Source organism: Lygodium microphyllum, chromosome 3 (genome assembly GCF_053477565.2).
Source record: "Lygodium microphyllum isolate KBCC chromosome 3, Lygodium_microphyllum_v1.1.10, whole genome shotgun sequence".
NCBI lineage: Eukaryota > Viridiplantae > Streptophyta > Polypodiopsida > Schizaeales > Lygodiaceae > Lygodium > Lygodium microphyllum.
In genome coordinates, this window is record NC_141137.1 from 85,266,348 (window position 1) to 85,283,566 (window position 17,219).

The following is a 17,219-nucleotide window of genomic DNA, read 5'->3' on the forward strand; positions in this document are numbered from 1 at the left end:
CTAAGGAAATATGTTTATTTGGTGCTTCAATGGCGAGATGTATATACATACACATGTTTAAGGTCTTCTAAACAAATCAAGCTTATTAGAGTTCATGAGCTTTTGTATCGAATATGGATATGCTTGTTTACATCTATGACATTCACAACTTTGTGAACAAGGCAAAAATCTTCCCTAAACTGATTTTGACTTTATTGAGGGTTGACATTAGCTCATGTACAAGATTATCACAGAGGAAGTTTAATGTAGAGGTTCACTATAGGTTTCATGGTCTATGCAACCCTTGCATTGCCTTCAAAGGACTTTTGCATTCTTCAACCCCTTGGTTTTGAAAGACCACATTTGAAAGGCTTAAGTGCTAAAAATAGGCACTATGAGGAGCATTATAATTCCTCTCTTCTTCTTTTAATGTATGTTCTTTCTTTAGCCTCGTACCCCTCTTAGGAGCTGAGAACTACTTTACCTAATAAGAATGCAATTAGAAAATATTGTCTTTTCAATAAGGAGTAGAATATTTGTCTTCTTACTCTATGTTTATAACATAGCCAACAATCATTCCCTCACCTCCCCCCTCCCAAAATGTGAGGTCAAAACTACTTTTCCTTATAAGAATGGAATTAGAAAAAATGAGATTTTTAGGAAGTAGGAAATTTATATTCTTTCCCTACATTTATAAAGTAGCCAATCACCATTCCCCTTCCCTGGTGCGTAGATCAGATGCCGTAAGCGCGCGTAGTGAGAGTCAGAAGGTCCCCAAGAACAAAATAACTCTACTTTTTGCACACAAATCAATGTAGAAAGCTTGCACGACATGAACAAGAGACTAATTGGGTGCAATCTCCCCCGATGCCTTGTGTGAGCGCTCCACAAAGCATGTATTTCATATATTAATCATCTTCAAGCTCAAATAATAGCTCAAATTACAAAATAGCATGCTTAAGCTTTTGAGTTTGCTTTTGTACCAATAAAGAATTAAAGCTAATGGGTGCCCAAGAAGTGAGGCATACCCAAACACAATGTCCAATACAAATATCTAAATCGTGTGCGCATGCGCATACAAAAATAATAAATAAATATCAAGAGCTTTGATAAATAAGCTCGACAAAATATAGGCACCATGCTTAAGGTATACGCCCATCAAAATATTGATGATAACATTGAATACACGCTATCCTCCAATGCGTTCTACTCCCACCGCTGCTATCTCTACACATCAACTGAAGCATTCACAATTGTTAGTAAAATAATACAATTAAACCGACAAAAGTGAATACCTAGCAGTCTTCAGCTACATAAATAAATTGGTTAGAAATCAATTCTAACCTAATTTATCATGAGTGCGCACTCTAAACTCATAAACGTTTATAAATTTAAATATGTATTTTGCGGAATCACCTGCAATGGAATCACCCATGTACACAGTAAATTAACAAAACGCCCGAAAAAAATAGGCGTCCCCATCGACTTCTCGCACAAAGAATCCACTTTTTGTATGAGTCCCAGTAATAAAATCTTACGGAATCCACCGTAAAACCTCACGGAATCCACCATGGCACGGAATCCACCGTGGAATATGCCTCCAGGCATCATACTCCCGGGGTGGGATAGCAATTGTCCTCAATTGCTATTAGCTCAATGTGGAGCTAACAGAGTGGAGAAAGCATTTAAGTCTCTAGCGTGCATCCATTGGGCCTCTTCAACAGGATGGATTTTAAACTTGACCAAATATCTTGAATATCTACGGCCAGTTCTAGTGGTCATAAAGTCAGTATCTATAATAGTTTCAAACTCAAGGATTTCAGTCTCATCATCTAGCAAAGGTGGGTTTTCATAGACAGGGTGTACATGTAATTGGCCTCTAAAGGGTCGTAATAAACTGATATGAAAGGTGTTGTGGATTTTCCAATGTTGTAGTAGTTCTAGTTTAAATGCATTGTCATTGATTTTGTGTATGATCTTGAATGGTCCATAGAATCTAGGTGCTAATTTCACAACTGGGTGTTTATCTACACTTTGTAATCTTCGTTTTTCTATGCGTAACCAAACATAATCATCAACTTTAAAATTCATGGCCTGTCTTTTCTTATTTGCTTGTTTTGTATATGATTACTGGGCTTTGGCAATCATGTCTTTAACTTCATCAAAGATAGTGGCATGCATGTTAGCTATATCATTAGCAATTTGAATTTTGTTTGATAATGATGCAGCAGGTGTAGGCAATCTATATCCATAAATAACTTCAAGTGGTGCTTTCTTTGTAGCTGTGTGTGGCGTATTATTATATGCAAACTGAAGTAAATGTAGATATGTATCCCATGTGTGTGGTTTTGAAATAGTGTAAGCACGTAAAAGATCTAAAATAGTACTATTAGTAGCTTCTGTTTGACCGTTTGTTTCAGGATGAAATCCAGATCTAAGTTTGCAAACAAAGTAATCCAAAAATTATTACAGAATCTAGAATCACGATAAGAAATAATAACTTTTGGTAAACCATGATTAGTAAACACAATTTTCAAAAACAATTGAGCAGCTTGAGATGCAGTTAAAGTTTTCTTGCATGGAATAAAATATGCTTGTTTGCTAAACCTGTCTACAACAGTCCAAATCATATCATGCTTAGCTTTAGTGTTAGGTAAACCAGTAATAAAATCCATTGAAATCTATTCCCATGGTCATGATGGAATAGATAATGGCATAAGTAAAGCATATTGTTTACCATGGTGTCTTTTAACTCGTTGACAAACTAAACATTCAGATACAAAGTTAGATACATCAGTGTCCATATGTGGCCAATAAAAATCTTCAGTCAATGTACGCAAAGCAGATATAATAGCTCTATGACCTTGATATGGAGGACAATGAATCTCATGCAAAACAAATAATCTAAATGAAACTGTCACACATAGTCTTTTTTCATAAAACATGAATCCATTATTATAAGATAGTGAATCAATAGGAATCCAATTATTTGTAACTAGTTTATTCCAATCAGCTTGAAAAGTAAGATCTTGATAATAAGTATCTTTCATAGGGATAAGGGAATCAAATGATATCACAGAAATATTATGAATTGTCGGTCTTCTACTTAAAGCGTCGGCTACAACATTTTCTTTTCCTGGTTGATATTGTATAAGGGGATGAAAACTTTGAATGAAAGCTTCTCATTTAATGTGTCGGCTAGATATTTGGGGTTGACTAAGGAGATGTCTAATGCTTTGTTGGTCAATTTTGATCATAAATTCAGAACCCATTAAATAATCTTTCCATTGACGCAAGGCTTGTAATACAGCTAGCAATTCTTTATCATATGTAGAATATTTTAGTTCGGATGGTTTCAGTTTACAGCTAGAGTAGGCTATGGGATGCTTATCTTGCATAAGGACGGCTCCTATTCCAGATCCACTAGCATTAGTAACTACTAAAAAGAATGGTCTATTGAAATCAGGTAGTTGTAATACAGGAGCATGGGTTAATGCATGTTTCAATAAATCAAAAGATTTTTGTTGATTGTCAGACCAGTTATACACAATACCCTTCTTTAAAAGTTTAGTCAAAGGTAATGCTAGTAATGAAAAATTCCTTACAAACTTTCTGTAAAAACTAGCAAGACCTAGAAAAGAACATAACTCATGCACATTTTTGGGTATGGGCCAATTTAAAATTGCTTCTATCTTTTTAGGGTCAACTTTAATACCTTCTGATGAAACAATATGTCCTAGATATTTAATTTCTGTTTGAAAGAATTCACTCTTTTCTGGATTAACATACAATTGATTGTCTTTAAACAACTTGAAAACTAAAGACAGATGTTCATAATGCTCATTCTCATTTTTACTGAATACTAATATATCATCAAAGAATACTATAATACAATGCTAATATTTCAAGAATATGCGATTCATCATGCGACTAAATGTAGCTGGTGCATTAGTTAGACCGAAAGGCATCACTAGAAATTCATAATGTCCAAATTGTGTTCTAAATGCAGTTTTGAATATATTAGATTTATCCAATCTTACTTGATGATAACCAGATTTAAGATCTATCTTACTGAACACTACAATAGAAAGGCCCTATAGACGCGCACTATACATGCAAAAAAGCGGGCGTGTTTATAAGTGCATGTATCAGCGCGTCTATTCACGCTAGTATAAAAAACACGTCTATATATCCGCGCTGATAAACACACTTATAGATGCGAAAATAAACCCACATATTTTTCATTTCTCATAAAGTCACTGAATATGACCAAACCTCTTAATAGCTAGTATTTGTTTGAATAGGGCATGATTGGATAGGGCATGATTGGATGTATATACGACATAATTACACCTGGATCATACGCTAGGATATGATATACATGTATAGGATCATACGGACATGATATACATGTATATAGGACATGATATACATGTATAGGGCATATACATGCATAGGACATGATATACATTACCAACTTTACTTCTTTCTGAGTATTACAAATATACATCCATTCATTCAAAGCTAATTATATATATGTGATTTCATGCCCTATATACATCCAATCATGCCCTATACAAATGTGATTGGATAGGGCATGATGATTGGATGTATATATAGATCAAAGGTTGACTTGTGCATTTGTAATATATATATATATATATATATAGAGAGAGAGAGAGAGAGAGAGAGAACTGATCAATACACTCACATGTCTCATTTGTTGTGCACTTAACCTAGCCATGCATGCCAATTCATAGCATGAGTAGATTGATATAAATCAGTTGGCTTGTGCATGTGCAAGCTATTCCAATCATGTCAAGGTGCACTTATAGCTCACATATAATTTTAGATAAGGTGGACCACATGTAGCCAATGTGCACATGCCCTCTTTTCATCATCCATTAGGAGAAATATGGACTCTCTTTTTTGCCCCTTAAGGAGTGAATAAACAAATATAGGCCTAACCAATGAGAGAGCTGGGATTCCAGATTCATGTAACATGAATCTTCTAGCCATATCTTGGACCAAATCTTCCCTCAACAATAAAATAAGGGAAAAGGGGAGTACAAAGCTGTCACTTCTTAGAAGTTTGTGCCTCGAATTTTCATTTTCTTATTTTTTATGTTTGACTTTTCTTTTCTCCCCTTTTCAGTTTCCCCCTCTTTTTTAGGCAGAACTCAAATTTGTCATATCTCTTTCCTCGCTTCTTCTTTCCTGACGAAATTTTACAGCCTCACTGTTTCTTGCCCTGTCTGTAACCCTGTAAAATTTCATTTGCTTTGCACAAGCACAGAGAGAGTTTCATGTGTTTTATGAGAGCAGAGCTTGTTTTACCAAAGCCCTAAGATTCTCTTCACAAAACTCTACAGGTATATTTTTCTCTTCCATAGATGTTCTATGGTAAAGTTTTATCTCGTTTGGAGAAAACCTGTGCAAGTTATGTGCATTCTCTGACATGTAATTTCTTTTGTTTTGATGCTCTAGGAGTCTCTTACAGTCAATAATAGTGATATTTTGAATACTCAACTTCTTCTTCAACATCTTAGGGTTTCTCTGTAAACAAAGTTACATGTATATTGTCTTGTTTTTTTGTTGCTCCACTGTTAAATTTTATCTCGTTTAGACAAAATGTATACAAGTTACATGCATACTGAGCTTTCCTTTGTTTTTTTACTCCAAGAATCTCCGAGGGTGAAGAACAATGATTTATTAAGAACTCAACTTCTACAACATCTTTGGGATTTTGAACACTCAACTTCTTCTTCAACATCTTAGGGTTTCTCTATAAACAAAGTTACAGGTATATTGTCTTGTTTTTTTGTTGCTCCACTGTTAAATTTTATCTCGTTTAGACAAAATGTATACAAGTTACATGCATACTGAGCTTTCCTTTGTTTTTTTACTCCAAGAATCTCCGAGGGTGATGAACAATGATTTATTAAGAACTCAACTTCTACAACATCTTTGGGATTTTTTGCAGAGAAAGCCACAGGTATATTGCCATTTTTTACTACTATTCCATGGTTAAATTTCAATGCATTTGGACAAAGCCTATATAAGTTATATGTATGCGTTGACCCAATATTTCTTTTGTTTTTGTACCACAGGAATCTGTCAGTGAAGGAACAATGGTCTTGCTATAAGTCAACTTCTTGTTCAACATATCTAGGGATCTTTGTGAAAGAAATTACAGGTACAATGTTTCTTTTTTAAATTGATCCATTTAAATTTAATTTCATTTGGAGAGAACATTTGCAAATTATACACATGTTGATAGGTAACTTTTGTATTTGGTTGTTACAGATGTCTTCACAGAGGAAAAATATCAGTAGCATACTTGCAGTCGAGGACTTCAACAAGAAAGATAATGGCGGTAATTGGATTTGTGATAAGTATTATAAGTTGGATTGGATTTTGATGCACCCAAGTACTTGAGGGAGTTTCAAGGTCAAGCGCAAGGATGTTGCAAACCCTAGCAAACATTGGAAATGTAGAATTCTAGAGTTCAGAAAAGTGTTTAATGGCACAAGTGCAGTAACAGAAGTGTTGATTCAACATGTTTATACGCATAAACAAATCTCTGTACACGACGAGAACAACATTGCAAATTATAAACAAAACAGTAAGTTGTTAAATTTTATCATTGATTATTCTTTTGTATCAGAGTTGTTTTTAAAAGTTTTTGCAGTATTCTAATTCAGTCTTGTTTGATTGACAGCTCTATATCCATCGACTTTGCATGAATGGCAGAATGTGGAATGTTTAAGCGGCAAGATACATGCTTGGCATGAAGAGATAGGTTCTTTGATCTATGATAATACCTCTACAAGTCAACTTGCCACTCAAAATATCTTTTTTTATAATTCATTGTATGTGGTAGAAAGCCAGAGATTGCAGCATGTCCCATTGCCGCCACTGTCTAGTGGTGAATGGTTCATTGGTAGCTTGGAGTTGTCAGGAGCTTGCAAGTCGAAGATAAAATCTGACATCAATAGTGCTATGAAACCCACCACAGGCTCCAAAGATGTGCATCATAATTGGTTTATTCCATTCTCATTGTTTGCACATTTGTTTGGTTCATGTGATGTTTTGAAGAAAACAAAGATTACTTATCAATGCAAGTGTCCATCCGAGGAATGGATGAGTCAGTTATTGGGTGAGTCTTGGGAAGTCAAAAGAACACATTTTGATGAGACGATTGAGTGCAGGGTCAACCAATTTGATATTACATTCAGGTAAAACTTTTTTACTACTTTGCATACCTTGATTTAATTGACATAGGTCTCGCTTAGATGAATTGTTATGTTAGTCGCATTGATCACTTACCATTATTTTTGTTTTTATTACAGGTATTTCATTGCTAGACAAACTCTGTGCGTTCGCTTTCGATATAGAAGATGGCGACTTTTGCGAGGGGAGTGGATCAGCTTGGATCAAGATATCCGAGATGACACACATACAGCGCTCATAGATGTGGTAATCTTGTGGAGTGGTCATAATCCTTTCGTAGTCAGTGCAGAGAGTCATTGGCCCATTTATTTTCTAAGACAAGAAATCCAATTAATGTCCAGTGAGCCCCTCTACAACTTCTATTTCAAGTTAGATAATAGAAAAGTCAGGACTCGTAGTGAGCAATCCATGACATGTAAATAATGTGCTTCTCCACATATCCTTGAGATAGTGGAATCATTGTTAAAAAACTTTATAAAGAACGAATACATACCTTTTTTGAACTTCTGAGTACTTTAAATTTTAGTTTACTGTGATCCAAGCGTGCGATAATACATACTGTAATTACTCAATCGTGTAGTTAAAAATCATAATTAAATTACAGGTTAGAGGTCTATAATCTAGAGAATATTGTCTTTGCACAATGATATATTGTAGCGCATCTTTGCTGCTCGTTTCTTACATTTTAATATTAAATTGGATCCAAAGGGAATTTCAAGGCCTTTTAGATTTATTTTCTTTAAAAAATTATATATTTTCTCTCGTTAGACTTGAATATACTCAGTGACCCAAACATATTCAAGGATATAATAATGTAGAACGAAGCGTTTGTCTGTATGAGTAATTTTAACAGTGACTTTAAAGTACTGAAATAAAGAAACTAAGGTAAGAGTTTTAATTTGAAACTTTAGAGTTAATAACTTTATAAAGAACCTTTATTTAAAACCCTAGACACATAAAAGCTATAACTCCAAACTCATTTTCACTTTCATTCTCCACTTCCCTACACTTGTGCTCTCATTCCTTCTCTCTTTGTGTGCCATGGCTACCACTCCCGCCTTCGCCGCATGGATCAGTTCCACATGCTACGCGCACATAGGGGACCAGATATACCCTAGGTTTTGCGTGACCTTGAGTCTAGAGAGCTTGCTTTCCGCTGTAGACCCTAACTCTAGTATACTAGCATCGTTTTGTGATGCAGTGAACCCTCTCACTTGCTCTATTCCCGACTCCACTCTCAGGTGGGTTCCGATGGATTTTTTGTATAGTTTGTGTGCCGGATCCAGCCATGCAAAGGTGATAAGTCGAGCCCTGGTGCATGTGGGGCAACATCTCCGCGCTAGAGCAGTGCCCACCTCGTCACAGGACCACATCACGATGGATCTCATTGAGAGGGATGCCGCCTTTGCCATATATGTTATGTGCACTGAGGTGCAAGAGGACACTGACAAGGACATCGACGCACCCTCTCGGCCACTATTAGAGTACTTTGAGAGGGAGCCTGAGGAGATCACTCTCGATCTGAGTGTTGAGGCAGCACAGAGCTTGGCCATTGTGCACCCACCTCCCTGCCCTAATGAGATGCCCACGAGCGAAGAGCCACCCCTCTCTTCTCTCCATGCTATCACCATCGAGGGGGTGGAATATCTACTCATGCAGGATGTGCTAGAGTTGTTGGAGCTTAGGAAAGAAGAACTATACTGTATCATGGTGCGTGATGCACCTAGTGATTTCATAGATTTTGATTTACAGGATGCCCCACCACATGTTGATGAGGTGGCTCGTTATGATGGCACGAGCATCGATGACATCTCTGCCATTGTGAGCATCCAGGAGCAGATTGAGGATGCGGCGCCACAGTATCAGATCTCTGATGAGGAGTTCGAGCGGTTGCAGGAAAGCCTTTTTGGTCCTCGACCCGACTATGGAGTCACGATTGTGGAATGTAGGGTCATATTTGGCCACAATGCCATAAAATGTGTGATGACAAGTGTAAGGAAAAGAGAAATGATAAAGTGCAAAAAAAGAATGATATTGTAACTAGTAGGTCTAGTGTCAAGATTGAAGAGATTAATGTCGTGTAGACTAATTTTGATGATGACTACATACTTGTAGCTTCTTCTCTTGATGTTTTGCAATTGATTGATACCTTATCTACCTATGCTCAGTGATGGCTGCTTGATTCATGGGATTTATTTCATATCACCCCTCATTGAGAGTGGTTCCACTCCTATCATAGCATAATAGGATATGTATTGACTTAGCACATTGGATGTCGTTGGTATTCAAGTAGTATGTTTACTTTGCATGATGTACACGATGTTCCTCCTTGGTGTAAGTTATGCTATCTATCTTGGTGATTCCTCATGGAATCTTATCTATGGAAATCTTGTCTTGGCATAAGGTGACAAGTCTAGCACCCTTTATCTCTTACTTAATTCACATAGGACGTTTAACATTATACATGTGGGTGAGCCTTTAGCTCTTATTCACTTTGATGTTTGTGGACCTATACCTGGCAAGTCTTTAGATGGCGTAAAGTATTTTTTTACTTTCATTTACTCTGGGCATATCCCATAAAGAAAAAATCAAAAGACTTGGCTACATTTCAATGTTGACTTGCTTTTGTTGAGAACTAGTTTGGATATAGACTAATATATCTAGATTCTAGCAATGGGGGAGAGTATGTCTCTAAAGCCTTTGAGTAGTTTTATGATGAGAGGGATATTAAGTTTCAGTTGAACGTCTCATATATCCTACCCAAGAATGGTATGGTCGAGCACATGAATAGGAGGATTCAAGAGCTAGTTTATAGTATGCTTAACTAGGTAGGCTTACCATAGCACTTTTTGAATGAGACGCTTACTACTACCATACATTTGATTAATCAACCCCTATGTGCTAATCTTGACTATGAGGTTGCAAAGGAGGTATAGTCTGAAAAGCCTCCATCATATGCTCATTTAGGTATCTAAAGCCCTGAGAGGAACACCAAGAAAATGGGGAATCTATTGCAAGAAAATATATATTGTATCATCAACAAGCATCTTGTTCATATTTTAATCAACCACAAGAAGAAAAATAATGCCAATCTTCTCAAATCTTCATAAAGCATCATATAACAATTCTCCCATGGATTTATTATAATAGAACTTCAACAAACTTTTCATATTCTTCATAGAATCCATCAAAAGAATAAGATAACACAAAATAATGTTCCACTTTGAATGGAAATCATTGCATAGATTTCATCGTTTATCATGTTCATAGTCTTCATAGTCTCTCTCATGATCTCTTACTTATATATACATTGCTTTTAACATGAAAAATTGGCTATCTCTCACATACACTCTCACTCTTACATATTATCTCTCTCAATAATAAATTGGAATAATCAATAATAATAATCCATAATCTCTCTTTGATCATGGATACCCCTTCCAAGAGGTATATCTAATATATAGGGACATCAAAGCCACTATAGTATCCTTTCGTAGCTCAACAGTGTCACTATCATTTCAGTCTTTACTTGAGTGTTCAGTAGCTACGTCTTCCATTTCTTTTAACTATTTTGAACTTGTATTCATCTCTTCCCAAGATTAGAAAACTTTTCCAAGCTACACGTTCATCCCAAAAAACAATTACAAAGGCAAACAGAACAGAAACAAAACAAAGACAGAGAATTTACGAAAACTCAACAAAAGGTCTACAATACCATACACAAAAGGTCATCATAAAGAATTTGGCTCTAAAAAACCCATTCAAAACCATTAAGAATCATTCAATAAGCTTCCAAACACTCTTAAACACCATCAAACATCATTCTAATCTCTCATTACAAAAAGAAATCAGAACAAAACAAAAGCTAAAAACAATTAGAACCTATCAGTGCTAGTGAACAAAACCTTATTAGCACATCATATCTCAACTAAAAAATATCATGAGCTTCTCAAGTATATTCAACCTTATCCAAAAATCTCTCAAACACTTTCAAAACAATAAATCATCATTCAAATCATACAAAAATCACCCAAAAATCCAACCAAAAAAACCGAAAACACTATCATATCAACCCTCAAAATAGCATCTTTGATTGTGAGGGTTTCTACCATGTTTCTAAGGAAAAGCACAATATCTTGAATCCTAACTCCATGAAACGTATGTTTCTTGGTTATAGAAATGTAGATAAGATGGGCTATTGCCTTTGGGATCCGGAGGCTTGAAATATCATTTGCAGCCATGATGTTGTTTGTCGTGAGGAGAAAATACATAAGCAGTATGAGCAAGTCATTGAGGTACACAGGGTGATGTTTCAAGAGGAGCCTTTTGTTACTATATAACTAGCTAGATAACCTATAACAATAGTAGTTGATGCTCATGTGGCCCAAGGCCATGATGTTAAATGGGAGGTACATTGCCCACATCCTATTTTGTGGTGGTCTACTAGAGATAGGCATCACCTTGATCGATTTACAGTCTCTACTATGGATTATGTTATGGTGAAAGATGCTAGTGAGCCTCTTACCTATGATAAGACCATAAACAGAGGTGATAATTACCCTAAGAAAAGGGTCATGCAATCAGAGTATGCATCACTGTAGAAAAATCATTCATGAGATTCGGTTTCTTTGCCTAGTGAAAAACATGTTTTGCCATGCAAGTGGATGTACAAGTTGAAGAGAACCACCCCTGGAGATCATAATCCAGCTTATAAGGCTAGATTATTTGCTAAGGGTTTTAAGCAAGAGAATGGTATTTACTTTAATGAATTCTTTTCTCTTGTCATCAAGATGACAACCATACGTTTGATTTTGGCTTTGATTGCACAACTCAATATAGACCTCTATCATATAGATATTAAAAAAACATTCTAACATGGAGACTTGCATGATGATATCTATATGCAGTAACCTGAGAGCTTTGAGGAAAAAGGTAGGAAACACTACAAGTTGAGAAATATCATGCATGGCATTAAGTTAGCACCTAGGAAATGGTACGATAAGTTTGATACCTTCATGCACTCACATAGATATATCCGTAGTGATATGGATTCGTTTTTATACACGAAGAAGAAGATTTTGGTACTCTATGTGGATTATCTGTTGATTGATGGAAGTGTTCATGATGAGGTAGATACTTTGAAAGGTGATTTCAAAAAGACCATGAAGGACATGGGACATGCCTTGAATATTCTTGGGATGTGTATCACGTACAATCGCTCTCTAAGAAGCTCCTGTACTTGTCCTAGATTCAGAAGTACATCTAGAAGATCCTTCAACGATTTCATATATAGCATGTTAAATCTATTGGTTATCCTTTGGCTTCTCATGTGAAGATTAGTTAGGCTGATTGCCCTAGTTTAATGAGAAAAAGGCTAGGATGACCAAGATCCCTTATACATCTACAATGGGCAGTTTGATATATGCCATGATAGCCACTCGCCCTGACATAGTATTTGTAGTGGGAGTTGTGCCGTGCTATATGGTTACACCTGATAGGTGATATTGAGATGCCATGAAGAGTATTGTGAGGTAACTTAAGGTCCAAGATACAAAGTCATGGTGTACACTAAATTTGATTGTACAAGACATGTAGATAGTAGGAAGTCATGTCTTCACCTTTGCTAGAGGTGCTATTTCTTGGATGTCCATGATGCAAAAATGCAGGACCCTTTCCACTATAGAGACATAGTATATTGCATGTTGATATATCGAGCTCTACATGAGCTAGCAATATCCACTATGTGCCTTGGTCATGTGGCATGATATCACTCACTAGCATGTTAGGTGACCAACATGAGGATATGCCAATGATTCTACAACTGGACTACACCCATGTACTCCATTCTTAGTTATAGCATATTCATTATGCTACCTCTTCTTTCCTAGTGGGTTCACACTTAGTGACCACGTGTATATATATTATAGTACTTTTATATGAGCTTTTATATTAGTATTTTATCATGTTGTAGACTTAGTTTTTATTGTGTGGAAGAAGAAGAAGAGGATTTCATCTCTATCTCTCTATATTTTCAAGTCTCCATTGCTTTTGTATGTGTAAGCTCTTAGGTACTTTACCTCTCTCCACTCTTGCTTATTTTGATGGTATCAAAGCCATTCCGTATCTGTGTCATTATCAATTAAAGGCTGAGGTGAAGGCATTGGAGCATGAAAGCAAGCAAGCGAGAAATGGGTAGGAAACTCTTCCACCTTGCTTGATTTGCCTTAGATTATAGTTGTAGGAGGCTTCTAAGGCTAGCAAGGAAGAAGACTCTGATTGTTGTGATTTTTGGCTCTAAGGTCATTTCAACCTCCATCTTCAACCTACAAGTAGTCTTGATAGTAGTTTCTAGATATACTACAATTTTTGTTGTATTAGTCATTTACAGGTGCACATGTTACAAATCTTGAATTTGTAAGATTCAAATGTTTGCTAGGTTATAAACACACCAGGCATATGCATACACATTACAAATTGCGATTATTCTTGTGCAGTCAATCAATATAAAAGATTGTATATTTAGTTGTGGTATACATGGTATTAGCTTGCCTACATATTGCAATTTTTGCAAGGTTTTCCATATTTTTGTCAAAATATCTAACAACTTCAACTAGATTGTTAGCAAGAAGCTTTATAAGAACAATTACCTTACATGAAAGTTCAGAATAACAACTTTGTTGAAGGGAAGAGGTGTTTGGAATTACATTGAAGGAGGTATGGTAGTAGCACGTGAAGTTCTTGCACAAAATGCTACTATAGAACATGTAAAGACTAAGCAAGATTGGGAGCAGATACAAAGTAAAGTCATGTATCGGTTGTCTATTAGTGTCATAGATAGCATAGTGGGCTATTTATAGGAATCTGAAATTCCTGCTATTTCATGGAAGAATCTGGCAAGGCTATTCAAAGTAAAAACAAACGCTAGAAAGCTACAGCTCAAGTAAGATTTAAACCAAGTCAAAAGAGGGAATCAATCCATTAATGATTATGCCTTGAAGATTAAGAGTATTTTGAAAGATCTTGGATCTATCAATGTGATAGTTGATGATGATGATGATGATGTGCATGCATGCGTAGATGGACTTGGAGATGAATATAAGAGCTTCAAGTCATCTACGAATATAGTTGATGATGATGACGATGATGTGCATGCATGCGTTGTCAAAGGATTTGCAAAAGCAAAGTCGTGTCTACAGAAGACCTTGACTAATTTCAGGATAAAAGATCAATCATGTGAATAAGCAAGATGAGAAAATGATGCCAAGACTCTGTTTTATTTCTGCCAATAACAAATACAAGGTTCAAGAAGAAGTAATCCGAATAGCCTCTGGGCATAGATCACCAGCATGGCAACGACTATGGCTCAAAAACAATTATTCTGATTTAAAGCAATAGATTTGATCACTGAAAGACCAAGCTGGTGTACAGCATGCAGTAATGGAAGTTGTTTTTATCTGACAGATTGTGTTGGGGAAGTGACAGCTTCTTACAAGCGTACATAATAGGAAAGCATCACAATTTTAAAGTGATGATTCTCTTCTTCAACTTAAGCATCTGTAGAAAGACTTTGAGCTCCTGATAATTTCATAAATGATTCACCAATCAGCCACTTCACGATACCCATATGGTGTCAAGATCATAGGCTGCTTCTAAGTCTTTGTACTATCTGGAAGAACAAAGGGTGTCTCAAGCTTTCCTAACAAGCCTGAGTATTTCTGGAAGCATGAGTATTGCGTCCCTTGGAGTTGCTTCTGTTCATCCAAGGGCTCCTCGTTGTTCAAGATGATGACCTCTCCGCTTGAATGAATCACTCCGTCCGACAGCTGGTCCCATCACTGGACGACTCTTCTTAGGCTTCCATGTCCTGGAAAACATGCCTCCCAAGCTTCCCAATAGCTTCTCGCCAGTGGTGAGATTCTGATCAATGTCTACGGCCACTTCATGAGTCCTCCTTATTTGCTCTCCCTGCTCATGAAGGGTCACAAGAGTTTTGGTAGCATCCCCTCTAATGTCTTCAGCCACTCTCAGATAGTTCTGAAGCTTATTGCTGGTTTCCTCTGACTTCTGTAACGCCTAACCATCAAGCTCCTCAGTGCTCCTATACTCAAGGTCCTTAGTTCGAAACTGACTATCATCATATCTAGTCCGAGCACTGGAGGCCTTCATGGCACTCTCGCTACTGAGCAGTTCATCTCGTCCTTGAAGCCATGCCTTGTTCTCTGTTAAATCCCCAATGCCACCACTTGGCTTCAAATTGCAATTCCCATTACTGTGACCATTGACCTTGAATGCGTTGTGGCTACTTTCCTTGATCTGCTGAACCTGGTTCATACCACCTTCGATCTCCTTAGATGCCTGGTTCGCTCCTGCATCTTTGATATTCCGTGCAGTCTTCAACGCCGCATCTCTGGTTGCAGAAACACGTTCCTTGAATTGGTGTCTGGTACTTTTAGCACGTGCACCATGCTCTTCTCCTTTCTCCTCCTTCGCTAAGGCTCCATGTCTAGGATTTCTAGCAGCAAACCCGAAGTTATCATCCTCAGCGTCATCGAATGGATTTTTGGCATCGAGCACAGGCGTCTCCTTGCGCTGAGAAGAGGCCAGAGATCTATGATCATCCCACAATTAATGCATTCCAAGGAACAACCTCTCTTTTGTCCAGCCTGTCAAACAACCTTGAAGTAGTGAACTCTGATTGGCACCAGCCTTTTTCCCCCGTTCTGCGCACCTCTTCTTCAACTTCTTTCGTTTTTTCCTCTCTTCGATGATCTGCTCCTCCCGTGTGTCCTCCTTCTTTGCTACCTTTTTCCTCCAAAAACTCCCTCTTTCAAAAATAGTCTTGCTTTTTGTTTCTCATGCCCCCTTTTTCCTCTTCCCCAACGCTATAGCGGCCTTCTCCCACGACAGCAGTACATGTAGAAAATAGTGCGATCACATGTGCTTCAACATCTATGCTTTTACCACAGATGCACACACCAGTAAATCAAGTGCAAGGTATCCTTGATTCATAACAAGATCAATTCAAACCTAGGCTGACCAAGCATACTTGTTCCTCAAATTCAAAAAGGAGAACAATGCCTCATTCTTGTGCTATTGACACAAACTACCTGGATAGCGCTGTTCTTTAAAGTGCAATATTCAAAAGAGTTTCTGTGTCTTCCTGGAGTACCAGGAAGCTTTTATCTCCAGCTTTCTTGTCCTTTTCCCATGTCCACATTGGTATGCATTCGGCATGCATCCAACCAGCACAACCAGACAGCAAGATTTGCCTGTAGTGGCAACCCCAGCTTAAAGAAAAGGTAGTAAAAGACCCCCCTTTACTATATTACCACGTAGAATAAAGATGCAAACATGGCAGTTAAGTATATACAAAATATCAAATGTCACACACACAACATTTTGGTGGATTCCACACCTTGAATGCGCAGCAGTACGACAGCGTAGACTAACTTGGAGATGAATATAAGAGCTTCAAGTCATTTACGAATACAAGGGATAATATCCCTGATTTTGGAGACTTGCTTTATATGCTAATACTTAAGCAGAAGACCCTTATCTTGGATTTCTCTTCTTCTCAAAGTCTAAATAGGTATTTTACTCCACTAGCAGAGGTAGAGGTTGTGGTGGATACCAAGGCGGCAGTCATGATCAAGGTTATGATGCATAGTAAAATAAAGGAGGATAGTCCCAAGGAAGGGGAAGTCAAAGAGAGCAAGTTGGGAATTGTAATTGCTTCTTATATATCACTTTATGAATACTATGTTTTTTGATGGTTCATTGAAGAATGATATATGATATGTAGATTCAAGTGCCTCTAACCACATGACTTCTCATGGAGAGTGATTTAGAAATATGTGTAGTTTAAAGTCTTGAGGAGGTGATGTGGAGACAAGGGATGATATAGCTCACCCCATTACTCATGTTAGAAATGTTCTTTTGAGTATGTAGAATGGAAAATCCAAGTGCTTGCTGCACATGCCAAATATTACAAAAAACTTGGTCTCTTT

The 17,219-nt window shown here is 37.0% G+C and overlaps 1 pseudogene; it reads right to left on the reverse strand.

Annotated features, from left to right (window-relative positions):
• Window positions 1-14,908: 14,908 nt before the first annotated feature.
• LOC148038586 (SNAP25 homologous protein SNAP33-like) lies at window positions 14,909-15,837 on the reverse strand (annotated as a pseudogene).
• Window positions 15,838-17,219: the final 1,382 nt, after the last annotated feature.